Source organism: Myxocyprinus asiaticus, chromosome 19 (genome assembly GCF_019703515.2).
Source record: "Myxocyprinus asiaticus isolate MX2 ecotype Aquarium Trade chromosome 19, UBuf_Myxa_2, whole genome shotgun sequence".
Classification (NCBI taxonomy): Eukaryota; Metazoa; Chordata; class Actinopteri; order Cypriniformes; family Catostomidae; genus Myxocyprinus; species Myxocyprinus asiaticus.
The window spans coordinates 33,020,638-33,046,841 of record NC_059362.1 but is presented as its reverse complement, the minus strand read 5'-3'; positions in this window follow the sequence as shown (position 1 = coordinate 33,046,841).

Genomic DNA, 26,204 nt, shown 5'->3' with positions numbered 1-26,204 from the left:
ATATGGTTGAGATTAAGGCGCTAAAGAAACTGACTGATTCACATGATTGGGATTTGTTTGATTTTGAGTTTTGCTGATTACTGAATAGGGCTGGGAAATAAACGTCTTAAAAGTGATTGATCTTTGGGAATACTCACTAAAGCCTTTGTTCAGTGTAGAGCCCTTAGTAATCATTCAATCCACATCCAAAGTGTTAGTTGTTTCCTATTTGAGTTCACATCTGTTCAGTTTTGTTTTAGGCTATTTGCATGCTGCCATCATGATGGTCAATCTTGGTTCAATTTTAGGCCTCAGACTGCTTAGCTGTGTTTGGAATAGTGTTCTACTCTTACCATTTCGGCCAAATTTATTATGTATACTTTGCATAGTAGGTAAATATCTGTATGCATAGAATACCCAGATGACCTACTGCATTTGCCAAAATGTGCACTTTACAACAGAGCACACTATGTGGAATACTGTATGTCGCAATGCACTTGAATTTACCTTTTTCTTTCCAGTGTGATGAATGTACTGGATGGAATATCAACTGTGGTTTTTAATATAATTTTCTTGACACATATTGGATCATAATTTGTAATCTTTTTAGCAAGTCAGTCCACTGGTGGCCATCTTTGGAATGCTCTCGGGCAGCTATTTTTCTATGTTAACAAGTGGCTCTTATCTACTTGAATGGGGATAGACCGAAATCTCCAAAATGGTAGGTCAGTATTACGATCAAAGTACAAAGCCTATTTCAAATCAACAGTAAAATCTGACATCACTGGTATCATAAACTGTGCTTCGTTACTTCAGATTACGCTTAAAAACGCAATTTTCCTTGCTTGTATAGCTAATGCGTATGTGCGTTCTATCTAAAAGGTGATTGGCTCTTTTACCTGTAAGGCAGGACTTCCTTTCTACATCCTTTGACCATTCTGCCATTTATTTTAATAGAAGTGACCCATCTCTGCTAAATAGTCTTTGATCTTACTGCCTGAAGCCGTTTTTCCACCATCGGGCTGAATGGCTCTGAGCACAGTAAGGAACAGTTCCAGTAGCATTTCTTGAGCCCAGTTCGGCACGGCACGATTTCAAATCGTTCTCGGCCCGGATTATAGGCACTGTTAGCTAAACTTTCTAAATGGTGCTGGTGGAATGGCTTTAGTACATGGCCACTCACGATTGTCAATTTGCCAACGCCAAGGTAACTAATTTGTTTCTAAGTAGCTGGCAAATTTCACTATGATGGTTTAACTTGTATAGTAGGCCATTATTCCATTTCAAACATATTACAAACACAGCTTTACGTGTTAGTCAGACAATTGCTGGGTTTCCATCAAATGGTTTTTGTGTGAATTTGAAATTTGCGCTTAAAAAAAAAATGAATGGAAACGCTTGATAAGCGCATAAACTCTCTAAATTCGCTTAAAAGTTTAGAGGTGGATTTTCTATAGTTAGTAAGTCAAAATGCGCATTTAGGTGATGGGAACTGTTTATTTGCAAAGTGATGACGTGTTTTGACCATTTCTGCACGTGTTTCCGCTCCTCAAAATAAAGCAATTCTTCAAACATAGCTCTTTACTGGGGGGGCCTGGGTAACTCAGCATGTAAAGACGCTGACTACCACCCCTGGAGTCGCAAGTTCGAATCCAGGATGTGCTGAGTGACTCCAGCCAGGTCTCCTAAACAAGCAAATTGGTCCGGTTGATAGGGAGTCACATGGGGTAACCTCCTCGTGGTCGCTATAATGTGGTTCGCTCTCGGTGGGGCGTGTGGTGAGTTGTACATGGATGCCGCGGAGAATAGCGTGAAGCCTCCACATGCACTATGTCTCCACGGTAGCACGCTCAACAAGTCACTACACCACCACCAGGACCTAGAGCACATTGGGAATTGGGCATTCCAAATAAAAAAAATAAAATAAATAATAAAAAAAACATAGCTCTTTACACTCAGTGTTAAACCCACAGCTGGTCCTCAAAATCTGCCAGAACAGTTTTGAGTGCGCATTGCCAGGTAAACGGAGGCTGGCGGCGTATAGGCATAGCAGCCATTTAAGCCCTTATTATGTGAGAATTTACACTCATTCTGAGGCATCTCCTGGAAGAATTTAGAAAACAATGTACATTTGCTCCAATACCGCAAATACAACTCTCTCTAAACAAGGAGGCCATTCAGCTGCTCCATCATTACAAGATAACGTGTATGATGCAGTGGATGGAAACGCACAATAATTGGCATTACATTAAGTTGAAATGTTTAGAAATGTGCTTAAAAATGCATTTGGATGGAAACCATGGTTTTGGGCCAGAATAAATGGCAATGAGGACCAGACTTGCCGCAAGTCAAAAGTTTGGCTTAACAAGACTAAATGAACCCTGTTTAGGTGGACAACAATTTTCAACAAACTTTTTAATTCTTATATTGGGTGGGCTATAACCACGAATGACAATGTTTTGTTCTCTAAATGTGGACTAAACATTCAAATCAAATCAAATCAAATCACTTTTATTGTCACACAGCCATATACACAAGTGCAATGGTGTGTGAAATTCTTGGGTGCAGTTCCGATCAATATAGCAGTCGTGACAGTGATGAGACATATACCAATTTACACTAACATCAAATTAACACAACACAATTTAAACATCTGTTATACACATAATTACACTCAACAATATACAAATAATAACATACACTGTACAGTATACAATACGCTGTTTTTTATTTATTTATTTATTTATTTTTTTACTATATAGATACACATTATTCAATAAAATTAAAAAAAAAAAAAAAAAAATATATATATATATATATATATATATATATATATATATATATATATATATATAAAAAAGTATAAATATATGTGTATATAGAATGTACAGTATTGTACTGTATTGACATTCAGGCTGTCGGTTGATAGTCAGTTGTTAAGAGAGAACATAATATAATAATAATAATATAATTTATAATAGTCCGGTGTGAGATATAAGAGTAAGGGTAATAAAGTGCAGTGCTGATGTATTTTGATCGTGGGAGATCAAGAGTTCAGAAGTCTGATTGCTTGGGGGAAGAAGCTGTCATGAAGTCGGCTGGTGCGGGTCCTGATGCTGCGATACCGCCTACCTGATGGTAGCAGTGAGAACAGCCCATGGCTCGGGTGGCTGGAGTCTCTGATGATCCTCCGAGCTTTTTTCACACACCGCCTTGTATATATTTCCTGGAGGGAGGGAAGCTCACCTCCGATGATGTGTCTGGCAGTTCGCACCACCCTTTGCAGTGCTTTGCGGTTGTGGGCAGTGCTATTGCCGTACCAGGCGGAGATACAGCCAGTCAGGATGCTCTCCACAGTGCAGGTGTAGAACCGTGTGAGGATGTGGCAGTTCATTCCAAATTTCCTCAGCCGTCTCAGGAAGAAGAGGCGCTGATGAGCCTTCTTCACAACGACTTCAGTGTGGATGGACCACGTGAGTTCCTCAGTGATGTGGACACCCAGGAACTTGAAGCTGCTGACTCTCTCCTCTGGTGCTCCATTGATGGTGATGGGACTGTGTTCTCTGTCTTTTCTTCTGAAGTCCACCACAAGCTCCTTTGTCTTACTGACGTTGAGGGAGAGGTTGTGCTCCTGACACCAGTGTGTCAGAGTGTGCACCTCCTCTCTGTAGGCTGTTTCATCATTGTCAGTGATCAGACCTACCACCGTCGTGTCATCAGCAAACTTAATGATGGCATTGGAGCTATATGTTGCCACACAGTCATGTGTGTACAAGGAATACAGTAGTGGGCTGAGAACACAGCCCTGCGGGGCTCCAGTGTTGAGGGTTAGTGATGAGGAGATGTTGCTGCCTATTCTAACCACCTGGCGTCTGCTTGACAGGAAGTCCAGGATCCAGCTGCACAGTGAGCTGTTTAAGCCCAGAGCCCGGAGTTTCTCATCTAGCTTGGAGGGCACTATGGTGTTGAATGCTGAGCTGTAGTCTACAAACAGCATTCTCACATAAGTGTTCTTTTTTTCCAGGTGGGAGAGAGCAGTGTGTATTGTAGATGCAATGGCATCATCAGTGGAGCGGTTGTTGCGGTAAGCAAACTGCAGCGGGTTGAGATTGAGTGGCAATACAGAGCAGATGTAATCTCTGATTAGTCTCTCAAAACATTTGCTGATGATGGGGGTCAGAGCAACAGGACGCCAGTCATTTAAACAAGTTATTTTTGATTGTTTTGGTACAGGCACAATGGTGGATGTTTTAAAGCATGTGGGGACTACAGACAAAGAGAGGGAAAGGTTGAAAATGTCCGTAAAAACACCAGCCAGCTGGTTCGCGCACGCTTTGATGACACAGCCCGGAATGCCGTCTGGGCCCGCGGCTTTGCGAATATTCACCCGTCGGAAGGATCGGGTTACATCCGCTACAGAGACGGAGAGTAAACTAACCTCTGTAGCTTCGGCCGTGAGAGCTCTCTCCGCGAGGGCGGTGTTATTTCCCTCGAAACAAGCATAAAAAGTATTTAGCTCATCCGGTAGAGAGGCAGCGGTGTTCATGGCGGAGTTTTTATTCCCTTTAAAGTCTGTGATGATGTTAATTCCCTGCCACATGCTTCTAGAGTTGGTGGTGTTAAACTGTCCTTCAATCTTGCTCCTGTACTGGCGTTTTGCTGTTTTGATAGTTTTTAGGAGGGCATGGAATATGCCATGTTAAATTTATCCTATATAATGTTACATAAATGGAATTGTGGGTGTTTTCATTCTCAATCAATAGACACATTAGTGCAGGCATGAAGAAGGAATGGCTTTACTGTGTGGAACATGCACACATTTTGGATCCGTGCCTGTAGTTCATGTTCGAGTATAAATATAACCTGCACTCCTTGTTAGAGTGCAAATATAAACGGTACAGCTGTGAATCTGTGCTTTTCTTGGCAGCAGCATTTGGTTTTTAATGTTAAAACATCACTATTAAACTTTTACAGACTCTGCTATTAATATATGTAAATTGGGTGTCTTCACAACTTCCTCAGAGATCTGGTGACTGGATGGTGGACCACGTTTACCTTTTGGTTGTACAGTTTTTTTTTTTTTTTTTTTTTTTCTCGCCAGTGCTGGTTTGTCAGTCTGTGTGGCAACTGTGTAAAGCATTTCTCTCTCTTTTTCTCTCACTCTCACCTTCTAAGTTCAGTTGCCTGAGATAAGAGAAGCATGTCAGACTCTGCTGTTGTTTAGCACTGTACCGCTGTCTTGCATCTCTGTGTGTCTCTCTCTCTCTCGCCCTTTCACTCTACTGTCAATAGCCTGGGGGCCTCAGTTAGCCTGGGCAAGAGATAAGAGAAGTGTGTCAAACCGTACTGCTGTTTAACTCTGTAATGCTCTATGGTATTCTCTTTCCCATGCTGCTTTAAAACACAGGTTTCTTATTTTGGGGTTGAAAGTGGGTGGATTATCTAGTGACAAGTCCCAGACCAGCATTCTCTCATTAGTATGCATGGCATGCTATCACATGGTGCCTTTGAAATGCTTTTACATCTGAGGCCACAGTTAGCGTATCAAACACCCTCGGCAGAAAGGATGTCAGAGCCTGTTTGATATACACCTGCCACCACACACAAAAAGTCCACATGTTCCTGATAATGTCAAATTTGATTTGGATAGAAAAATGACTAATTAAGACTGATTAAGTTATATTATTTGCCTGGTATGTCATGTCATCAACATCTGTTAAAGTGCTATAAAATAGGTTTTTGCAAGCGGTTTTTGCTATGCGTGCAGCACAGATCCATTTTCTCTCTCTCTCTCTGTTAATTTTTAGAGCTCCTTTGAGTGTGTCATAAAAACAACAGCATGAAAGGCCAGTGTTGCTCTCTGTGGTCTCATATCTGTCTCATAACCCTTAACACACATGCACACACACAATGATGCTTAAAACACACTTTCTAAATCAGATCTTCTATCACTGATTGCTTTGGGCAAAAGTGATGCAGTTTATCAGTAAATAAATCCACTGTAAATGTGGAATTTTGCTTTTTTCATTGTTAAGATTACATTAGATTAGCTACCTTTGTTGTCATTGTGCAGATTACAAGTACTGAGCCAATGAAATATAATTAGCATCTAACCAGAAGTGCAAATAGTACTGTAGCATAGAATAAATACATTCACTGCACACTGTACATCTACTTATTCATGCGATTATCTAATCAGCCAATTGTGTGGCAGCAGTGCAACACAAAGTCATTCAGATACAGGTCAGGAGCTTCAGTTAATGTTCACATCAACTATCAGAATGGGGAAAAAATGTGATCTCAGTGATTTAGACTGTGGCATGATTGTTGGTGCCAGACGGGCTGGTTTGAGTATTTCTGTAACTGCTGATCTCCTGGGATTTTCACGTGCAATAGTCTCTAGGGTGTATAGAGAATGGTGCGAAAAAACAACAACTAGTGAGTGGCAGTTCTATGGACGAAAATGCCTTGTTGATGAGAGAGGTCAAAGGAGAATGGCCAGACTTGTTTGAGCTGACAGAAAGGCTACGGTAACTCAGATAACCACTCTGTACATTTGTAGTGAGCAGAATAGCATCTCAGAATGTACAACACATTGAACCTTGAGGCGGATGGGCTACAACAGTAAAAGACGATATTGGGCACTTTATTAGGACCATAGGGTTCCTCATTAAGTGGTTAGTGAGTGTAAATTGTGGCAAATGAGGTATAAATAACAGTATAGTTCAAATTATCATTGTAATGCAAAAAATGGTGCATACAGAACAGAATGTAGTTCAGAATAGTCAGAGTGATCTCGTGAAAAATCGGCAACAGGAGGTCGAATGTTTTGTCTGATGACAAAATGCTTTTCAATGCTTTGCTTTTGAAAAAAAAAAAACATCATAAGCCCCCACGTAGCCTAGGCTAAAAGTGGTGCAAATGCGCACCTTCACACAGTGCAAGCGCAAGAACTTACTTTGAATGGATGTGACGTGAAAGGCACAGTGCTTCCAATTTTCTGAAACATTTGAGTAGTAATTACATTAATATAATCCAAACCCTAGCAATACTGAGACCAAAACAGTGTTCTTTCAATTAGGGTGTTTAAATTGTTCCGAAACAAAGGCTAAATTGTTACAATGTTGCATTCTCTTCTTGGTTCGGTTCACTTTCACAAGGCAACATTTCAAAACGATTTCAAATGCTCCAAACAAGCCAGGTGTAAAAACACCCTTACACTCACTGAGCACTTTATGAGGAACACTATGGTCCTAATAAAGAGCCTGTCGAGGTCTTCTGCTGTTGTAGCCCATCCATCTCAAGGTTCGATGTGTTGTGCATTCTGAGATGAGATTCTGCTCACTACAATTGTACAGAGTGGTTATCTGAGTTACCGTAGCCTTTCTGTCAGCTCGAACCAGTCTGGCCATTCTCCGATGACCTCTCTCATCAACAAGGCGTTTCCATCCAAAGAACTGTTGCTCACTGTATGTTTTTTTGCTTTTGGCACCATTCTGATTAAACTCAGTGCAAAGCAATAAGTATGCAATATGTGTATACATTTAAGTACAAGTAAATAATATAAGGCAATATTTATAGTATTATACAGTATGTGGTAATGTGTGCTTACTGAATGTACAGAATAATAATATGTGCAAAATGACAAGATGGTGTCATGGGCAAGATTACTTTCTCAGTGGACTCTCCGATCATCTGATTCTATGGTACATTAAACAATAAATGCCATTCTTTCCTCTCTCTTATGCACATTGGTTAAATCTGCATGACTTCTTAAAGTTTAGTTCGGAAACTCTTAACGTGTGTGTCGATTTATGTGTGAGGGAGAGAACAGAGTCATCTCTGTTAAAGTACATCAGGGGCGTAGAGATCTTTCTCCTGCTGTCCATAAAGTCTACCGCTCAGATTGTAAAATGGCCTTTCACGAGATGACACAGGAAGCACTCCCTAGCTGAGGCTCCCTACCGACCACAAATCACTGCACACCATTCACAACTGCTCTGACAAACCCTCTCTTGGTAAGAACAGTTACAGCAACAGCTGGTTTTGAATTTAGAGGACCAGTAATATATTCACAGATTTTTATGGCTGGTTGAAGATCAGTGATTTGTTGAAATGTAATTATCTACTGTCTCCGCTGGTGGTCACAGGCTGACGGCAGATCAGTGCAGTCTTAGAGGAAGAGCATCGTTGAAAAATGAATTGTGCTGGACTTCTTTGGTCCATGTGTCTCAAATACCATCAGGACTTCACATGCTAATCAAAAACATGTTTAATCACAGTATGTTACTATGGCCTGAGGCAACAACATGTTGCAAGGCCACAGCATTAAATCATTTTTCATACATCTTTCCCCCTTAATCTGTGAAAGTGACAGTCGATCTAAACCTTGGTCTTGTCTCCAGGTGGATATCCATTGGCTTTCTGAATGCAGATCATTTTTAAAGATGTTGAAAGTGTAATATGGCATTTTGATGGTTACAGATTTGGTTTATACATATCTGCCCTTTTAAAATTTTCTTTGCAGAAGCTGTGTTTGATGTAATTTTTCAGTATTTACAGCATCCCATTTGTATCACACAGGATAACTCATTGAAAGTTTGTCTTTCAAAGTTTTTTAGCAGTGCATTTACTGTAGTATCTTTTTCAAATTCCACATTACAAACAAATTAATTTTGTTTATAGCCTTTATTGTTAACAATCAATGTCATGCAACATAAAAGGGGGAAATGGCGTGTGAATGTATGGACATTATAACAACCCAATCATGGTGCAAACAATCAGTTCTTAGTTTTTGTATTGGATACGAACATATGGCAATAGTTTACAAAGAATTTTTTTACTTTGTCCTCCTTTATGTACTGTGATTTAACAAAGTATTCTTGTACTTTTAAAGGGATAGTTCACCCAAAAATGAAAAATCTGTCATGTTGTTCCAAACCTGAAGCACATTCTTCCATGGAAAACAAAAACAGATGTTTAGCAGAATATCTGAGCTGCTCTCTTCCATACAATAAAGGTTGGTGGGGACCAGGGGTTTTCTTGCTTGACTGCTGTGAAGAGCAGCTTGGACATTCTACTATAAATAACACATTTTGTGTTCCATGAGAGAAAGCAGGTCATATACAATAGTTTTCGAAAGACAAGGATGAGTAAGGTGAGTGACTCCCCGAGTCACAGTTTTTATTTCTGGGTGAACTATCCCTTTAAACCTTTTTGATAATGAATTTATATAATGAAAAAGAAAAACACCACTATATACATTACCAGTGTCTGTACTGTAGAATATGTCACGTTTCTGTTGCATTGTTCTGTGAATCAGAAGGAACCCATTTAGAACATCCATAAAAACTAACTAGGATGACAACCAGTGAAGGTCTGTCTCCTGATTGTCTCATTTACTGTGCTGAGAAGCTGTTTGGAGTAGAGCTGTTCAGATTGTAGCCCACAAACCCGGAAGAGAATTCGCCATGTGTTCCCTCAGGATTTTCCTATGGGCTTTTATAATGGGGTTTTTGAACTTATGAGGAAAATAAGGTCTGTGGTAAACATTACTTGATGATTTGTGGACAGTTTGTTCTACAACATAAATTACGCGGTATGAAAGTGTGTAATTTATGTTGTAGAACAAAATGTCCATGAATCGTCAAGTCATTTTACCACAGACCTTACTCATAAGTTGAAAAACCCCATTATAAAAACCCATTGGAGAATTACGAGGGAACCCATGCCGAATTAGACTTCTGGGTTTGCCTACAAATTGGTGTCACAGCTGAACTGCTCTATAGAATACTGGCATACTGCTTACTGCATACTGCACTCTATATGAAATCTGCCTTAAAAAAAGCATGTGAAACTGTGCTGTATGAAAGACACTAGTTATCTCAGAAATAGGGTTATTTTGAATTTTTAATCCAATTTCATATAAAAAGGTTTTGGGAGCCCAATCAAATGATGAGTCAAGAAGATATTAAAAATGGTGTCTGAAATTGGTTTTGGTTTATCCAACCATTGCATTTTGGCATACAGTATGTTATGCAGTGTGCTTTGGTTGTATACTGCACATTTCTGTCAAATGTATTGGGTCCACGTATTCCATCAATACAGAAAATATGCATACTGTGCGCAGTATACATATCGCATACAACTCTCTTTCAAAAAAAATAAAAAGTAGGTAGTATGCCATTCCAAACATACTCCAAGACTCTCCTTTTGTTTTATACTACACATTTCTGCCAAATGTAATAGGTCCATATATTCAACATATACAGAAAATATGCATACCATATGCAGTATACAGTGCATTCAGAAAGTATTCACATCATTTTTTTTTTTCACATTTTGTTAAGTTGCAGCCTTATGCTAAAATGCTTTAAAAAAATAAATAAAAATAAATTCACATCAATCTACACTCCATAGCACATAATGACAAAGCAACAACCAGATTTTGTTTTTTTACACTTTGCAAATTTATTAAAAAGAAAAAACTGAAATATCAAATTGACATAAGTGTTCAGACCCTTAACTCAGTACTTAGTTGAAGCATCCATGGCAGCGGGTCCTCAAATCTTTTTGGGTATGATGCAACAAGCTTTGCACACATTGATTTGGGGATTTTCTGCCATCCTTCTCTGTAGATCCTCTCAAATTCTGTCAGGTTGGATGGGGACCGTTGCTCGACAGCCATTTTCAGGTCTCTCCAGTGATGTTCAATTGGATTAAAGTCCGGGCTCTGGTTGGCCACTCAAGGACATTCACAGAGTTGCCCCTAAGCCACTCTTGCATTTGTCTTGGCTGTGTGCTTAGGGTCATTGTCCTGTTGGAAGGTCTGAGGTCCTGAGTACTCTGGACCAAGTTTTCAAGGATATCTCTGTATTTTGCTGCATTCAGCTTTCCTTCAACCCTCTCCAGTCCCACAGTCCCTGCTGCTGAAAAACACCCCCACAGCATGATGCTATCACCACCATGCTTCACCGTTGGGATGGTATTATGCAGGTGATGAGCGGTGCCTGGTTTCCTCCAGACATGACGCTTGGAATTGAGGACAAACAGTTCAATCTTCATTTCATCAGACCAGAGAATCTTGTTTCTCACAGTCTGAGAGTCCTTTAGGTGCTTTTTTGCAGGTCTAGCATTGAGGAGAGGCTTCCGTCTGGCCATTCTGCTATAAAGCCCAGATCGGAGGAGTGTTGCAGTGATGGTTGTCCTTCTGCAACTTTCCCCATCTCCACACATGATCTCTGGAGCTCAACCAGAGTGACCACTGGGTTCTTGGTCACCTCTCTTACCAAGGCCCTTCTCCCCCGATTGCTCAGTTTGGTTGGGCGGCCAGCTCTAGGAAGAGTTCTGGTTGTTCCAAACTTCTTCCATTTAAGAATTATGGAGGCCACTGTGCTCTTGGGAACCTTCAATGCAGCCAAATCTTTTTTTTTTGTAGCCTTCCCAAGATCTGTGCCTTGACGCAGTCCTATCTCTGAGCTCTGCAGGCTGTTCCTTTGACCTCATGGCTTGGTTTTTGCTCTGATATGCATTTTCAGCTGTGAGACATTATATAGACAGGTATGTGCCTTTCCAAATCATGTCCAATCAATTTAATTTTACTTGCGTAAACCCGGTTCTCTGATAAAATGAAGTGAGTTATCTCAATAAGGGAATGCCCCAGGGGTGACCGATTTTGGAAGCACCAATGACACAACGTCTGTCAAGATTGACAGACTAATCGCTGCAGCTTTTAAGGAGTCCCACCTCCCTAATATAAACCACAGCTACCTGTTGCTGCCTCATTCCCTGCATATCTCTTCTCCATGCAAATTGCAAGAAAGGGCAATGATGTGAGATACCTCACTTCATGTTATCAGAGAACCGGGGTTACACAAGTAACCTAAAGCAGACTGAAGCAGATGCCACAAGCAGAGAAAACATAGAAACTAACAATTGAACTGAATTATTTTCTTTGTTAAACAAGAAATGAAATCAGAATTATAAGAATGTGGATCTGCTACTACATAGCCTACTGTGTATATGTGTATGCTTATTGTATAGTATGCTGCATTCCCACCTCAAGGACAGATTATGCCACTGAAGGCTCTGTAACATCCAGTCTGTAAAACCTAAGAAATGTGTGGGGAGATGACCAACTCACCACAGCACAAATCTCTTGAACTGAAATGCCCTTGAACAGCACCCAGGACGTGGCCATACCCCTATTGGAGTGAGCCCGTATTCCCACTGGAGGTTGTCGATTAGAGCTATTACAGCATAGCACAGTCATATCGGGCTCTTGTCTTTTGCACATATGCCGTCAAAGCACGTACTGGGCACAAGCAATGAAGCCGCTCCTCCTCTGCAGAGGAAAAAGGCGGCGGATGAAAAGCCAACAAGTCTACCGACTGGCATGCGTTCGGGGAGTCACTCACCTTAGGCACAAATGCCGGTTTGGTCTAATGATTACTTTTTGACCTCCCTGAGCGAACTACATACACGAGGAATGAACTGGTAAAGCATGAAATTCACTTACTCGTTTAGTAGTCGTGAGAGCAAGTAACAAAGCTGTCTTTAAAGAGAGCAGCATTAACGTAATGATTTCTAGTGGTTCAAATGGGGGCTGAGACAGCGCATTCAGGACCACAGACAGATCCCACGGTGGCACAACTAGTCTAGAGACTGGTTGTAATCTCTGAGCGCCTCTCATAAAACGACTAATCAGTGGGTGAGTCGATGCCCACATGACATGTTGATATAGCGGCCAAATAGACTTTGACTGTAGAAAAGGCTCTGCCCTTATCTAAAAGGTCTTGCAGAAAGCACAATACATCTGTCACCGAACACAAGTATGGCATGACATGTCTGTCCACACACCATCATTTAAATACTCCCCATTTGATCATATAATGAACGAGTCAAGGCTGCCCTCACACTCTGAATTCTTTAATGTGACGGAGAGCGTTCATGCATTCTGACGAGATGAGCACTCTGCGACTGAGACTGCGCCGACAGCCCGAGCACAGTGACGCTGTTCAGTTCTGAATTTCCCTCATTCGCAACAAGCCCAGGGGAATCATGGCCACTGTTGAGGCCATCAATCCTAACAGCCAGAGACACGTCCTGAGAGAAACCAATCTCCTAAATTGAAAAAGGGAGATGCAGGTGCAAAATGCCTCTATGCGTTCCTCTGAAAGGAACGCTCGAAGCTGAATGGAGTTCAATTTGAACCACAGATAAATTATTGTTAAATTATTAAACTCGTGAGGGAATAAGACAGCTCTTTGCTTGGTTTATTCTGAATCCTAAGCTCTCCAAATGTGTCACTAATGTGTTCGTATCTCTCTCTGGTAGCCGCTGAGATGGCGCGCAAATGAGCAGATTGTCTAGATAAGCCAACACTCTGATACCCGCATTCCTTAGCGGTGTCAGAGCTGATTCCACACATTTGATAAATACCCAAGGTGCTAGAGAAAGAACGAGATGGGATGGCTGTGAGGAACTGCTTCACTGGAGGGAGGCATGATGGGAGCCTCTTGCCATTGTACAAGTCCCTTTCAGCTCCTGTACCCACTGGCTGTGACAGCCAGTCAGTCGAGAGCTTAGCCACGGCCCTGCGACAGACCTCAAACAAATCTAACTCAGACTGAACCAGAGGTGGAGAGCACTCCTCCTGCGTGCTTGGCGGCCAGGACTGATCCATGGGCAAAATGGCATCGTCTTCAACATCCTCAACCTCCTTGAGGATGTCAGACAAAACTTCATCCCCATCGTCATCTTCCTCTCCTGCCAATATGTCCTCAAACTGTGGAGGAAAGACTGGAGACACATTGTCCATCATTTCGTCCCATGACGGGGCCTGAGGACGCTCCGCTAACTCTTTTCTGGCCTGAGAAGAGAGACACGGGTCCTTTTTGCCCACGACTGCGACCCTCAACCTTCTTTCCCGAACCTTGGTTGAGAAGAATAACAATGGGGGCAACCCTCCGGGCTGGACAGCGCAGCGTGTTTGGCCCCCAGGCACAAGATGCAATGCAGATGAGAATCTTTTGCGGAGATCCACGCAACGCATGCACATAAGCGGGGAGGGTGGTCTTTCCACCTGAATTCTCCGGCTCTTTGGTTGCCATACTTCTGCGGTAAGACCACCACAACTTGAAAAACGTACACAGAAAATACAACGAGCTACAAATAACTTTCTTATTTTCCTTCTATTTAAAGTATAGTGAGTGCCGCAAAAAGACGGAAAAACACTGAAAGTGCCAGAAGTACAATAGCAGAGATAAACTCGCCGTGATGCATTAGTTCACTCCGCTATACAAATAATTGCCACTCCACAAGCTTGCAGAAAAAGATTTATTGCGTTTGGACGTTACCAGTGACTTCGTCGTCAGACCGTTGAACAATAAATCCTAGTCCGTCTGCAGAGGGCTGCTTCCAAAAATCTTCCACGGCAAAGAGAGCGAGAATGAGGCAGCAACAGGTAGCTGTGGTTTATATTAGGGAGGTTTGACTCTTTAAAACCTGCAGCAATTGGTCTGTCAGTCTTGACAGACATTGTGTCATTGGTGCTTCCACATTCGGTCATGCCTGGGGTGTTCCCTTAGTGAGATACCGAACGAGTGTTAGAAAGAGAACTCTCCCTCCGTTGTATACTGCAAATTTTGCAAAATATAGTAGGTCCAGGAATTCAGTGCATATAGACAATATACATATTGTGCACTGTATAAGTCCATTTTATGTGTATAGCACTTTTCACAATATACATTGTTTTAAAGCAACTGTACAGAAGGCCATGCCTTAATGTCTTTATGTTCCTAGTGAACAGCTTCATAGAAAATCATGCCTTATTAGAAAAAAACTCCATATGAAAAAGAAAGAAAACTCCATAAGATGCTAGTTAGTGGAGGGAAAACTCCATAAGATGTTTAGTAAGTTGAGGGAACTCTATAAGATGGTTAGTAAATGTCATTTAATGTACAATATATACTACATACTACTTTAAAAACAATGGAGGTAGAATGCCTCGAAGACATTGTCTCTTCCTGTTTCACACTGTCTCTGTCCCTTCTCTTTAACTGATTAAGCATTATTTGCATCAGATCAAAACAACAATTATGAGCGATGAGCTGTTTTCACATAAACAGCAATAACTATTGTCATCTGATGCACAGTCTAATGACTGGATAAACCAAAACTCCATGCCACTCCTAAAGGTGAAAGGTCTCTGCTATTATGAGACCTCTCTGCAACCTTTTGGACAAGGTATGTCAGGGACCACAAAAGACTGCTTGACCAAATGATCAATGATTCCAAACACAATCTGTTAAGGTCAGGGTTGAAATGCAAAAAATTACGCTGTAGTGGATCGAGGTCAAAGGTTACTGCGAAGCCACATGTTCTGGACTTGGTCATGTGTGAAGTTTTGAGAGTCATGTTTCACTCTGTTTTTTGACATAACAAAGGCCATGTTCACACAGTCCATGTTTGGGATTGACAACCGTATTTATTAACAGGTATGAGTTTCGAAATGTCCTGTTCATACAACAGCTTACTTGAATACTAAGCATCTGTATGAACGAATAACTGAAGTCACAACCGTGTTCCATTCTCCCGATAGCCTTAAGTAACACGTTACCATAGTGACAGACTGAAGTAAGTATCAAAGATGGCAACGTCCTTAACACCAGAATGTTTTATCACAATTGACGCAGTGTTATTAAATAAACAAGTACAATTGAGGCAGGAGTTCTTTCAACAGATCATAATTATTCAATAGCGGCTTTGAATGCCTTTTAACCAAGTGCAGAGCTCAGCATTAGTGTCGCTTGGCTCTCGTCCGCAAGCAACTCCCGTGGAAGACAGCGGTTGGATCTTCGGAAGTCACGCAGCTCATATCTCCGTTTCCGTAATTGAACAAAACCCCACATGAAACACACGAGACACAAGCATTTATAGTACATTGTGGCTCTCTCATTATATGGCGTGACAGACAACTAGTTGTCCAGTGTGGTTCCGTTCACAAAGCACTGGTTTGCCGAAAATGCGGGTGTGAGTCCTGAAAATGTAAGGGTGTCAGTTCGTTATAGAATGCAGTTGTCACTCTCAAACATAACCAAACTCTGTGTGAACATAACCGGATTAAGCACTTAAATACCAGATGGACAACCGCATTCTGTTGCTGTGTGGCCAATGATATATGCCGATATATTCTGTCATTATTTACTAGAATGTTAGTCTCAGTCACCATTCGCTATCATTGCATGTTTTTTTTCCATATAGAGAAAGTGAATGGTAACTGAGGCTGTCAGTTCTTAACATTGCTTAACATTGCGTTCCACAAAAGAAAGAAAATCATGTGGGATTGGAACAACATGAGGGTGAGTAAAGGATCACAGAATTTCCATTTCTGGGTGAACTAAACCTTCAACCTGGGATAGGAGGAGAAAGTATTTGTTATTCTGATATGATTGTTATTTTAGATGGTTTCAGTATTAATCCAACTGTTTGAGTGTGTCAGTGCTGTTTTGCAGTACCAGAACTGTAGCAGGTGGTGTTCAGTCAGGTCAGACAGATGTCCTCTGGCCCATGGAGGTCAGTGTGAACAGACTTAGCTCTGACCTCCAGTGTGCTGAGAAGGCAAAATTTTAGTGCAGTCTCTATCCTCGTTGATCGGCCACACTTTAGAGCACATTAGGTTGTACGTGCACACACATAACAGCATGCTCTAATGAAATAAATCTGCTGTAGAAATGCCTTGCCAAGGTACCATAGATGCTAGAAGGATTTAAAAGCCTGCTAATGTCCCATTAACATCGATCAGTTCGATTAATTTGGGTGTATTACAGTTATATTGTCCATTTTGCTTACATAGGAAAGAAATTCCCTCTCATCTAATGCTGTTAATTATACAGGGACCTCATAACTTGGTGCATTACGAAAATATACATTTTACAAAGTACAATTAATTACAAGAAATTTTAAAGAGTAAAAGATTGATCTTGTTATTTTTTTGATATCGGGATCCTTCAAATGAAGGTCGTGATTAATTGAAAAATCATTATTTTTTCCTAGCTCTACTGTCCACAGTATGCACATTTTCTGTTTGCATGGAATACTAGGATCACCTACTTCATATGCCCAAATATGCAGAATTCCACCAGAGTGCACTACATGAGATATTGTATCTCACAATGCCATGCACTCCATTTGACCTTCTGTTTTAAGTGACGAATGAACCAGAAGCAATATCAGCCACGATTTTAAACAGCTTTTTCTTGACCATTCTCTTTAAGACATGTTTATACAAAATTGGATGAAAAAAATGCAAAATAACCATACAGTATTTATTTCTGAGATGATAATTGGATGGCACTTAATGAATTAAACATGAAACCTAGTGGTGATATGTGTTTGAAATTTTTCTTTTTTTTTTTGTATACTGCATGCTATTTCTTATACTATTTTTTTCATCAAAAAAATAATAAAAAAAATCATACTCTTAACTATTTATGTCTTGTTTTCCAGTAATATCTAAAAAACCTTAAAACAAGATACAGTAAATTTACTGTCTTAGATATTTAGGCTTGTTTTCAGAGAATATATCTTGACTTAAATATAAGTGCGATATATGTAAATGTAAGTCCAATAAGACTTATTAAAAACGTATAATTTTTTTTGTTTTTTTGCAGGGATTAAATTGATGGGAGTGTACAAAATATAAACCTGGTCTCAAACTATCACGTTACTATACCTACATTTTTGCAAAATGATTTTTACATGGCTCGTTGTACATATCGCAACACTTTCCTGGTGTAGGCTCTACAACGACTTTTAAAATAGCAGATTATCCCTTCATAAACTGCTACCTTATGACATCAAAACACTTCTACTATAGCGCATGACTTGTAAGGTGATGCAATTTAACATTTGAATTACTTAAGCAACTACATTTACAAGCTTATCTGAATGAGATCAAATTGTACAGTAGCTCAACTGATAGAATGCTGCACCTGTGATCGGGGCGGAATGGGAAGAGAAATCGGCCTGGGATTTTACAGAGAAACTGGCCCAAAATTTGTTGAGTTGGGGGGGGGTTTCGCTGTCCTTTTCTGCATATCGCTGCCCCCTTCGACATATCGCGGCACCGTTTTGTGGCCCGTTCTGCATAACGCGGCAGCCCATTTCAGCTTTTCGCGGCCAGCCCATCTCCCGATGGCCATTCCGCCCCTGCTTGTGATGCAAAGGATCGAGCACACTTGAGTCAACGCATGAGGCGAAAGTGTCATAGAAGCAACACAAAATTTCATGGTTGCTTCTGCAATTGTTTTTTTCACACATTTGCTGTTTATGACACTATAGGTTTGGTTTAAGGTTTAGGTTAGGGAGGTAGGTTTTGTTGATTTGAAACTTGATAGATAGAGCATTAACCTTAAGAGCCTCATCTGTTTGGGAGAAAATTGAACTCGCTTTTGCTCCACTCAGTGGACATTTCACCATGGAACTGCCGCAATACATGTAAAGGCCAGTTTACACTACTCCAACAGACGGCAACACTTCAGGCATTCTAAAGTTGGCTGTTGTATTTAGAATGTTGAGAAACATATTTGTCGTGTTCAAACTGATCCAACAAACACCAACAAACTTGCGTCTTTGCGTGTTGTTGTATGCCTTTGAAGAAGATGCCTGACAAGGAAGTGGTTGTGGTTGAAGCGAAACATGCACGATTTAATATGTAAATATGCTCGATATATAAATAATATAAATATTAATAAGTGACATCCACACAAACTGCTAAAACAAGCTCACCAACTTAAAAAAAAAAAAAAAAAGGGAACAGAATGCTGTAACAAGTTTGCTACAAAAATGTGATTAATTGTGATTGACTGCGTTTTTCCTGCTCTACCAATGCAGTTGCACCTGCCCTCGTTCATTTTCTGAATTGACAGGGACGCTTACCTCATTGTCATGGCAAGTTTACAATGAAGTTAAATTATGTCAGAGTTTGTTAGAAAATCCTACCAGAGTCCTCAAACATTCCAAGACCTGACAAACGCCGACTGAACGTGTGAAAACAGACGCCAACAAACGCCAACAATGCCATCAGGGTGAACACACTGATCCAACAAAACCCAACAACTGTGGGATGTTGGTGTTAGCTGGTATCTGTTGGCATTTGTTGGGGCAGTGTGAACTGGCCTTAAAGAACAACATAACATAATTTTCAAAAATGTCACCAAAGTCACATTATTTTAATGAGATCAGGCTGCAAAATATAATTTGCATTGTGCAGTATGCTAGTATTACAATCTGAACATGGTCCTTGTCTGTTTTAACCCGTAGCACAGCTCAGCAACACACAATCTGTACTCTAGAGAAAGTATAAATATCTCTTGTGGAAGATAAAGGGAGAGTAGGTCCGAGATGATTGCCCTCAGATGTGCCATATGTGTGAGTTTGCCCATAGTACACTCGGAGCCGAGAGGATAAGGGAACACAACCTCCCCACACTTGTTCTTTTCATCCCTTTCATTCTTGGAGGAAGAGGCACATGTGTATTTTTGGGGGGCCGCGAATAGTGTGTTTTCTCTCAGTAGGGATAATGCTAGTCATTAATCATCGTGTCTGGTGATGAAACAGCCTCCCGCTCCAAATGTCACCGCTGTGCTCTGCACCCGCTACCGTTCATCCTGCTCCGTTAACCGTTTGGAAAGCCGTGGCAGGCGGGGCCACCCGCTGTTTCACACGCCTGGAGCCGATCCAGCCGACTGGGATATTTTTTATTTCACTTCCCCTTTACCTCAATGCTCAGGAATGCTCTCCCACCTACACAGCGTCTGCTCACCATTACTTTTATTTAAAATTCAGATCAATATTTGCTCATCAGAAACACATGTTATGGCGGGTGGATCGGTAAGAATACGCACAAAGTGAAAACACACACTCACAATGAGAAACATCTTGGAACCCCTAACTTAAGCTGGTAAATTGCTCCAAGGCACGTGTACTGTATATGAGTATGTATATTACAGGAAGACAGGAAATACCTGCCTAAACTTAAGAAGCTTGTTTTTATTTTCCAGGTTTTTGATCTATGTGCCCATACATGACCCCTCATATGGAAGCCTGTGCTATGAGGATATGGTTGGACCAGAACCAAAGAGATTTCAACCCATAGGTAGAAGTTGAGATCCAGGTCAGTTTCATTCAAGCTTGTATAAAGCATAGCTTCTTCTCACACACAATACACCCATTTACAGTGAGTCAGAAACACACTCATGCGATGTTGAAATGGATACTTTATGTTTGCGTGTTGTTGTGTGGCATCTGTGCACTTCATAAAGGCCTTGCACTCAAGGTGGTCATTTTGTTGCTGAACTGGAAGTGCTACACATCATAAATACACCCCTGGGAAACAAAACCTTGCTTCCCTGTGATTTATCTTAAATATTTTTATAACTTTGTCACTTTGTCACTGCTTAATTTATCTCTGCTTATCTATTAATCTGATTTAGCACTAACATTGGGACATAATGCAAGTTTAATTTATCTTTATGCTATAATAATAAAAGGATTGCATCATTAAAGCTGCACTACGTAACTTTGTGCTCTCTAGTAACATCTGTGGTTGAAATGTAAAATTGCAAGCAATTTGCGGAAGAATACATTACGTCCGTCGTGTTTCGACACAACTGCTCTGGCGGATGAATCTCAAGATTTGAGCTTACCTGGACATCGCCTGTTTGTGATCATGACTGGAAGATATTCAGCTATTTTCATGTTGATATAATTATGTAATACGATTAAACATTTAAAAATGAAATGACTTGCTTTGTTGAAGATAAACAACACTCTTATTTACATATTTTGAATGAATGAATTGTACACTTTTCTAACACTACACTCAAAGTGCTTTTACATAGAGAACAGGGGACTCTCCGGAATCACCACCAGTACAAGTATATTTTAATGTGATTATTCAAGTTTTTTATTGACTATTTATGTTTGTATTGTATTATATTTATCATTTTAAGAGGTGAAACTTGTGATACTGCTGATTCGAGTTCAATGTAAGACTTCATTATTTTTACATTATTAACCTTGTCAACGAAATCAATGATGAAATCATTCAATAACGAAGACGAGATGAAAAAGGTGCATCATAAAGATTATTAAATTATTTTATTAAGCATACTGTTGACGAAAACATGATGAAAATTATACTCCAAGATATTAACAGTGCAAGATATAAACATAAATATAAAAAAATATATATAAAAGAAGAAGCATCTTAATCTGTAAATTGAAGAAGATTTTAGATATGGATTCATCTAATCCATTAATCCATTGGGTAAGGCATTTCTCCACTTTAGCTGAGTGAGTTGAACGCGCTAACACGGGCAAAATGAACTGCTTTAAAACGGGGTAAATACCTCATTCAAATGCATCCTATTTATACATGAGATTCATTAATATATCCACAACATTTATGGAACAACTTACATGTGCACAACGTAACCAATGAACGTGAACTTGAATTAAATGATGCGCTAGTCAGAATAATGGTAATTTGCATTGTGTAACTTAAGTTGTGAATACACTGTTTCCATAAGAAACACGCTACACGCAATGTATCCTTTCACGGAAAATTAATACGTCTCTAAAGCATGAAGAATTCAGAATACAGTAGGCTAACTTCTAAAAAGTAGCTAATACTTCAGTCTATTCATTATTATTTCAGGAGCTCAGGTTTTTCACAACAAGAACAGTAGGCCAATGTACATTTATATTGTATGTTTGATACATGTTTACATGTTAACTTTTGAATATGTGATTAAAATTTGGTCTGTTACAGTTTGACACTTTTTTTGTCCATTTTGCACGTCATCAAGTAAAAGATATTATTTTCGTTGACTAAAAGTTTGTCATTTTTGTAAAACAGACTAAAATGAATGAATATAACATGAAATATTGACAATTTTTAAAGGACATTTTTGTCAAAAGACAAAAATTGACTAAAATGAAAAAATGAATAAAGCAAGTGAAACTGTAAGCCTAATAACACTGTAAACTAAAAACATAAAATGAGCAATAATGGGGATAAAATATACTTTATTAAACATGAAAATAATATGTACAAGAAGTCAATTTTGGAAGTCATATGTATTAATAAACATGCACAGTAATTCCCTTGACAATGGATTGCGATTGGTAAACACATGGGTAATGTTCGATTCATAAAAGCATTACCCCTACCAGACAACATACTGTATCCAGTTCCAAGCACTATAGCAGGTAAACAACTTCGACAAACGGATAAAAGATAAACATCTATCCAGACTGCAGCGATGCCATCCTGAACTGCGTGATTGTGACTGACTGAACTGAACGGTGTCCTCAGCCGGAACACGTGACAGGCGGCACTTCTTTCCTGTGTTTACGGACATGACGTCATGACGCAAAAAGGAACAACATAAGCCAGCGATTTTGTGCCAAATCTGACCCGACAGCTCAAAATACAAATTATTTTTATAGGCTTATGGTAAGGACATTGTTTTGAACACTGATTGTTTATGTACGTAATCAGTAATCGCAATTTGTTAATTTTTAACCCAAAAATCTTACATAGTGCAGCTTTAACATCTATAGGCCAATACCCTGTGAGCCATCAATCCATCCTTGTATTAGGAGTCCCTGAACATTTATAATAAAAACATTGTTTCATTACAACACATTACACAGTGCACAATAACTGTTAAAATGAATGCACAGATAAATAGAAGTTCACATACTCTTAAATATTTGTACATTGTGTATCATATCAAACATACTTGCCTTTCAGAAAATAAAAATTATTACCTGTTCTCACCCTGTCTCACATACCCTGTCCATATTCACATAAGCCAGAAAAAAACATGGACGCAAAACAAAATATTCTATGGGCGCCTTTAACACGGACCCGGGCCCGCAAGAAAAAAACATAATCGTCAAAATATTAATAACTACAGTCTTGACCAACACAAAATAGTTTTCGTTTGAAAGCTTAGAAGCTCTTCTTTCCATTGCTTGTATGGCATTATGACCAAAATTTTGTTTTGTCTAAAGCACTAAAAAGTGCTTTGAAATTTGCAGACAATTCAGAAGTGTTCTGTTTTGATAATTTATTTTAAAAAAAAATTGCTCTACATATTATTGCAATCAGTAAAAACATCAAACTGATCAAATAGCCATGTGTCATATGTTGTTGGAAAGCTCTCAATACAACCAGCTTATTGTTATACTTACAGACAAAAATATAGCGAGTAAAAGTATTATGTTATTATTATGTTGGTGTTGCTAATTTGCTGCGTTTTTGTTTATAACTTCACGAAAAATAAACGGAACATCAAGTATCACATACAATTACTTAGAGGAGGTGATTGTCTTTCAAACAAGCCCACACAGGTTATCGGATGCATAGAACATTAGATAATCCACACGAAGCACAATGTTACATTCTTATGTACAATTATTATGTTTTATTTGTTTGGAGAGACTATTGGAAGTTTTTGGACACTGTTAAATTATTCTGGAAAGCTATAACTTTTGATTGCTTTGTCTTATCAACACAAAGTTTTTCTCAGATATGGTTGACATGATTGGGAACAAAACAAAAGCAGTTTTTATAATCTATAACATTAAAAAATTTGAAAAGTTTTCTTTACAATGATACCAAACACTTGACCCTCATTGTTTTGTTTTTTTTGTTTTTTGGTCAGGTTATAAGCTTTTAATTTTGGGTATGCCACTGAAACAGGAAATCTTTAAAAACACCTTCAGAGCTTAAAGGGTTAACATTTCCATTAAACACATGACTTGTATTACACATGCTCAGTGACTTGATCATTGGTCTTGTCAATAGTGTTTGTTTGCCTCTATTTTATTTGTTGAATGGCATCTTTACCTGATCAACTGTTCCTCCTCTCCCTCTTCTGACTGGTCTACCCTGCGGCTTCATTCACCTCGGATCTGATACAAGAACATGTCCAATGCATATCCACTTGAGATGTACACTTAAAAGTGGAGAAAAAAAACAAACATGGAAAGTAAAAGTGGAAGCGTACAGCGTTGCGTCAGCCTGAGGATGTTCATATTTAAAGCTTCACCTAACTTCAGAGCTTTCAGAAATTAGAGGCCAGACATCAACAACAGTACAGTGTGTATCTAAAATAGAATGGGGGCATCCGTCAACCGATGCTGTGTCGCGGCACAAAGGATGCTTCCAGTGTGAACAGCCTCTTTGATTATAATGGGAGCTATTTATTTAACATAAAGTGACAAAGTAAAATTTTATTTTTGCTAACTTGTTATATTGATAATTGTGGGGCTAAATTGCAGTGAAGTAGCTAGTTATTGTGTAGCTAGTGTGTCATTAGCTAGATTGCAGTACTATCCTACCTCCTTAAGAATACATTTTTTTTTTTTTTTTTTTTTTTGATCTTTTACAATTCCTCTTTGCCCAGCAATGCAAAATGTTTTGCTGGTCAGTGCTTCTCTTCATCTTGTTTTCACTGTGCTTTCCCAGACAGTGAAACCATAGTAATGATGCGTGTCGTTAATGGAGATTGTGCGACTCTAGATGGGCGTTACCAACTTGTATAACGGCGGGGGAACTTCAGTTTTTTGTTTGATAATGACAGACTTACGTCACAGTCAACGCTGATTAAAAATATATAAACAAGGACAGACGCATGGTTGGGGGGCACAATTCACCCCCTTCAAAGCATTGAATTTTGAAGGATCTTTGAGGAACTGAAATGTGCTTTTGAGGTAACATGAAGTTTACACACTAAACATTCCCAGCGGCTGATGCCTGACTGGGCAAGGGGCAAATTTTGGGCAGAATGGCATAAGGCTTCCTTGTGTTCTCTCGTTCTCTCTCTCTCTCTCTCTCTGTCTCTCTCTGTCTCTTTGTTCAAAATTGAAATTTAAACAGCATAAATAGGACAAACCTGCCCGGTTTCCTCCTTGAGCCCACCTTGGTGAGTTTGAGATTGGTGATCAAAAGGATTGAAAAACAGTTCCAGGCCTGGATATATTCTAAACGTGTTCTCAGATTTTAAGAGAAGGCCCCCCCCCCCCCCCCCAAGTACCCCTTCTTCAGTGTGCTTTAGAAGGGAAACCCCAGAGTATTGTGGTAATGCTACATTCCACAGCAGCCATTACACTTAGGGTGGTCTCGGTGAATGTTTACACATCTTCATGTTTATGTGTCTCCCTCATAGACACAGTGAAATGTCTTCAACAAAAATGGACTTATTAACTCTCTGAGGGCAAGTTTAAAGGGGTCAAGTCATGAGGAATCAAATTTTCCTTGATATTTTGACATGCAAGATGTCATACAGTATAAAAACATACTGTAAGTATGGACGTGTAATTATTGGTCTATGTAAACATGCACTAGATAGATGTCTTTGATCTTTTTGATGTGTTCTGACAATGTGCACCACGTTTTAAGACCGGAACAAGTTCATCTTCTAAAAGCACGTCTTGCTCTGCTTTATTCCATGGCTGCCGCTGGCTGAGAGAAACGCTTCCCATCTTGTGTGTAAAGAGACAGGCATGTCGCGGCTTTGAAGACCAGTGCCTCTCCTTTGGTCTCTGTTGCAGCATCCCAACATCAAAAAAGATTGAGCGGCTGAAGTTTAACAAATCCTGAGTGCAGGATTATAGTGTGTATGTGTGTGGGATGTTTCACCATGGATTATATGTGTGTATAACACTATGCCACAAATGATGTCGATTGAGCCTAACTTGTACTGCACATGGAACATTTCTTTAAAATCAGCTGGATTAATGGTGATCAGCTGGATTACAAGCTGATAATTGCTCAAACCCTCTCTAAATCCAAAAAATAGACCAGCTTGACCAGACCGGGGGTGGGGGTGGGGGTGGGTGGTGGGGGTTCTGAAAAGGCCCAGTTTTTATTTCTGAACAAGTTAACAGTAGGTATATAAGCAGAGCTTTGGTTGGCCAAAAGCTTAGGATCGCTTTAACAAAGTGCCCACTCCTCCCCCTGTTTTACATATGTGCTCTTTATTTAAATTGGCCATGTCATATGCAGATAAGCGGCAGTATTGTTATGAGTGTCAGCGAGTTTCATTGAAGCAGATGAGGATTTCCTTCCTCTGACTGCACAAAAACAAAACGTGTTAAGCCAGAGGAGGAGGAAACTGCCAATTAGAATCTACAGTCCTGTCGAGCTT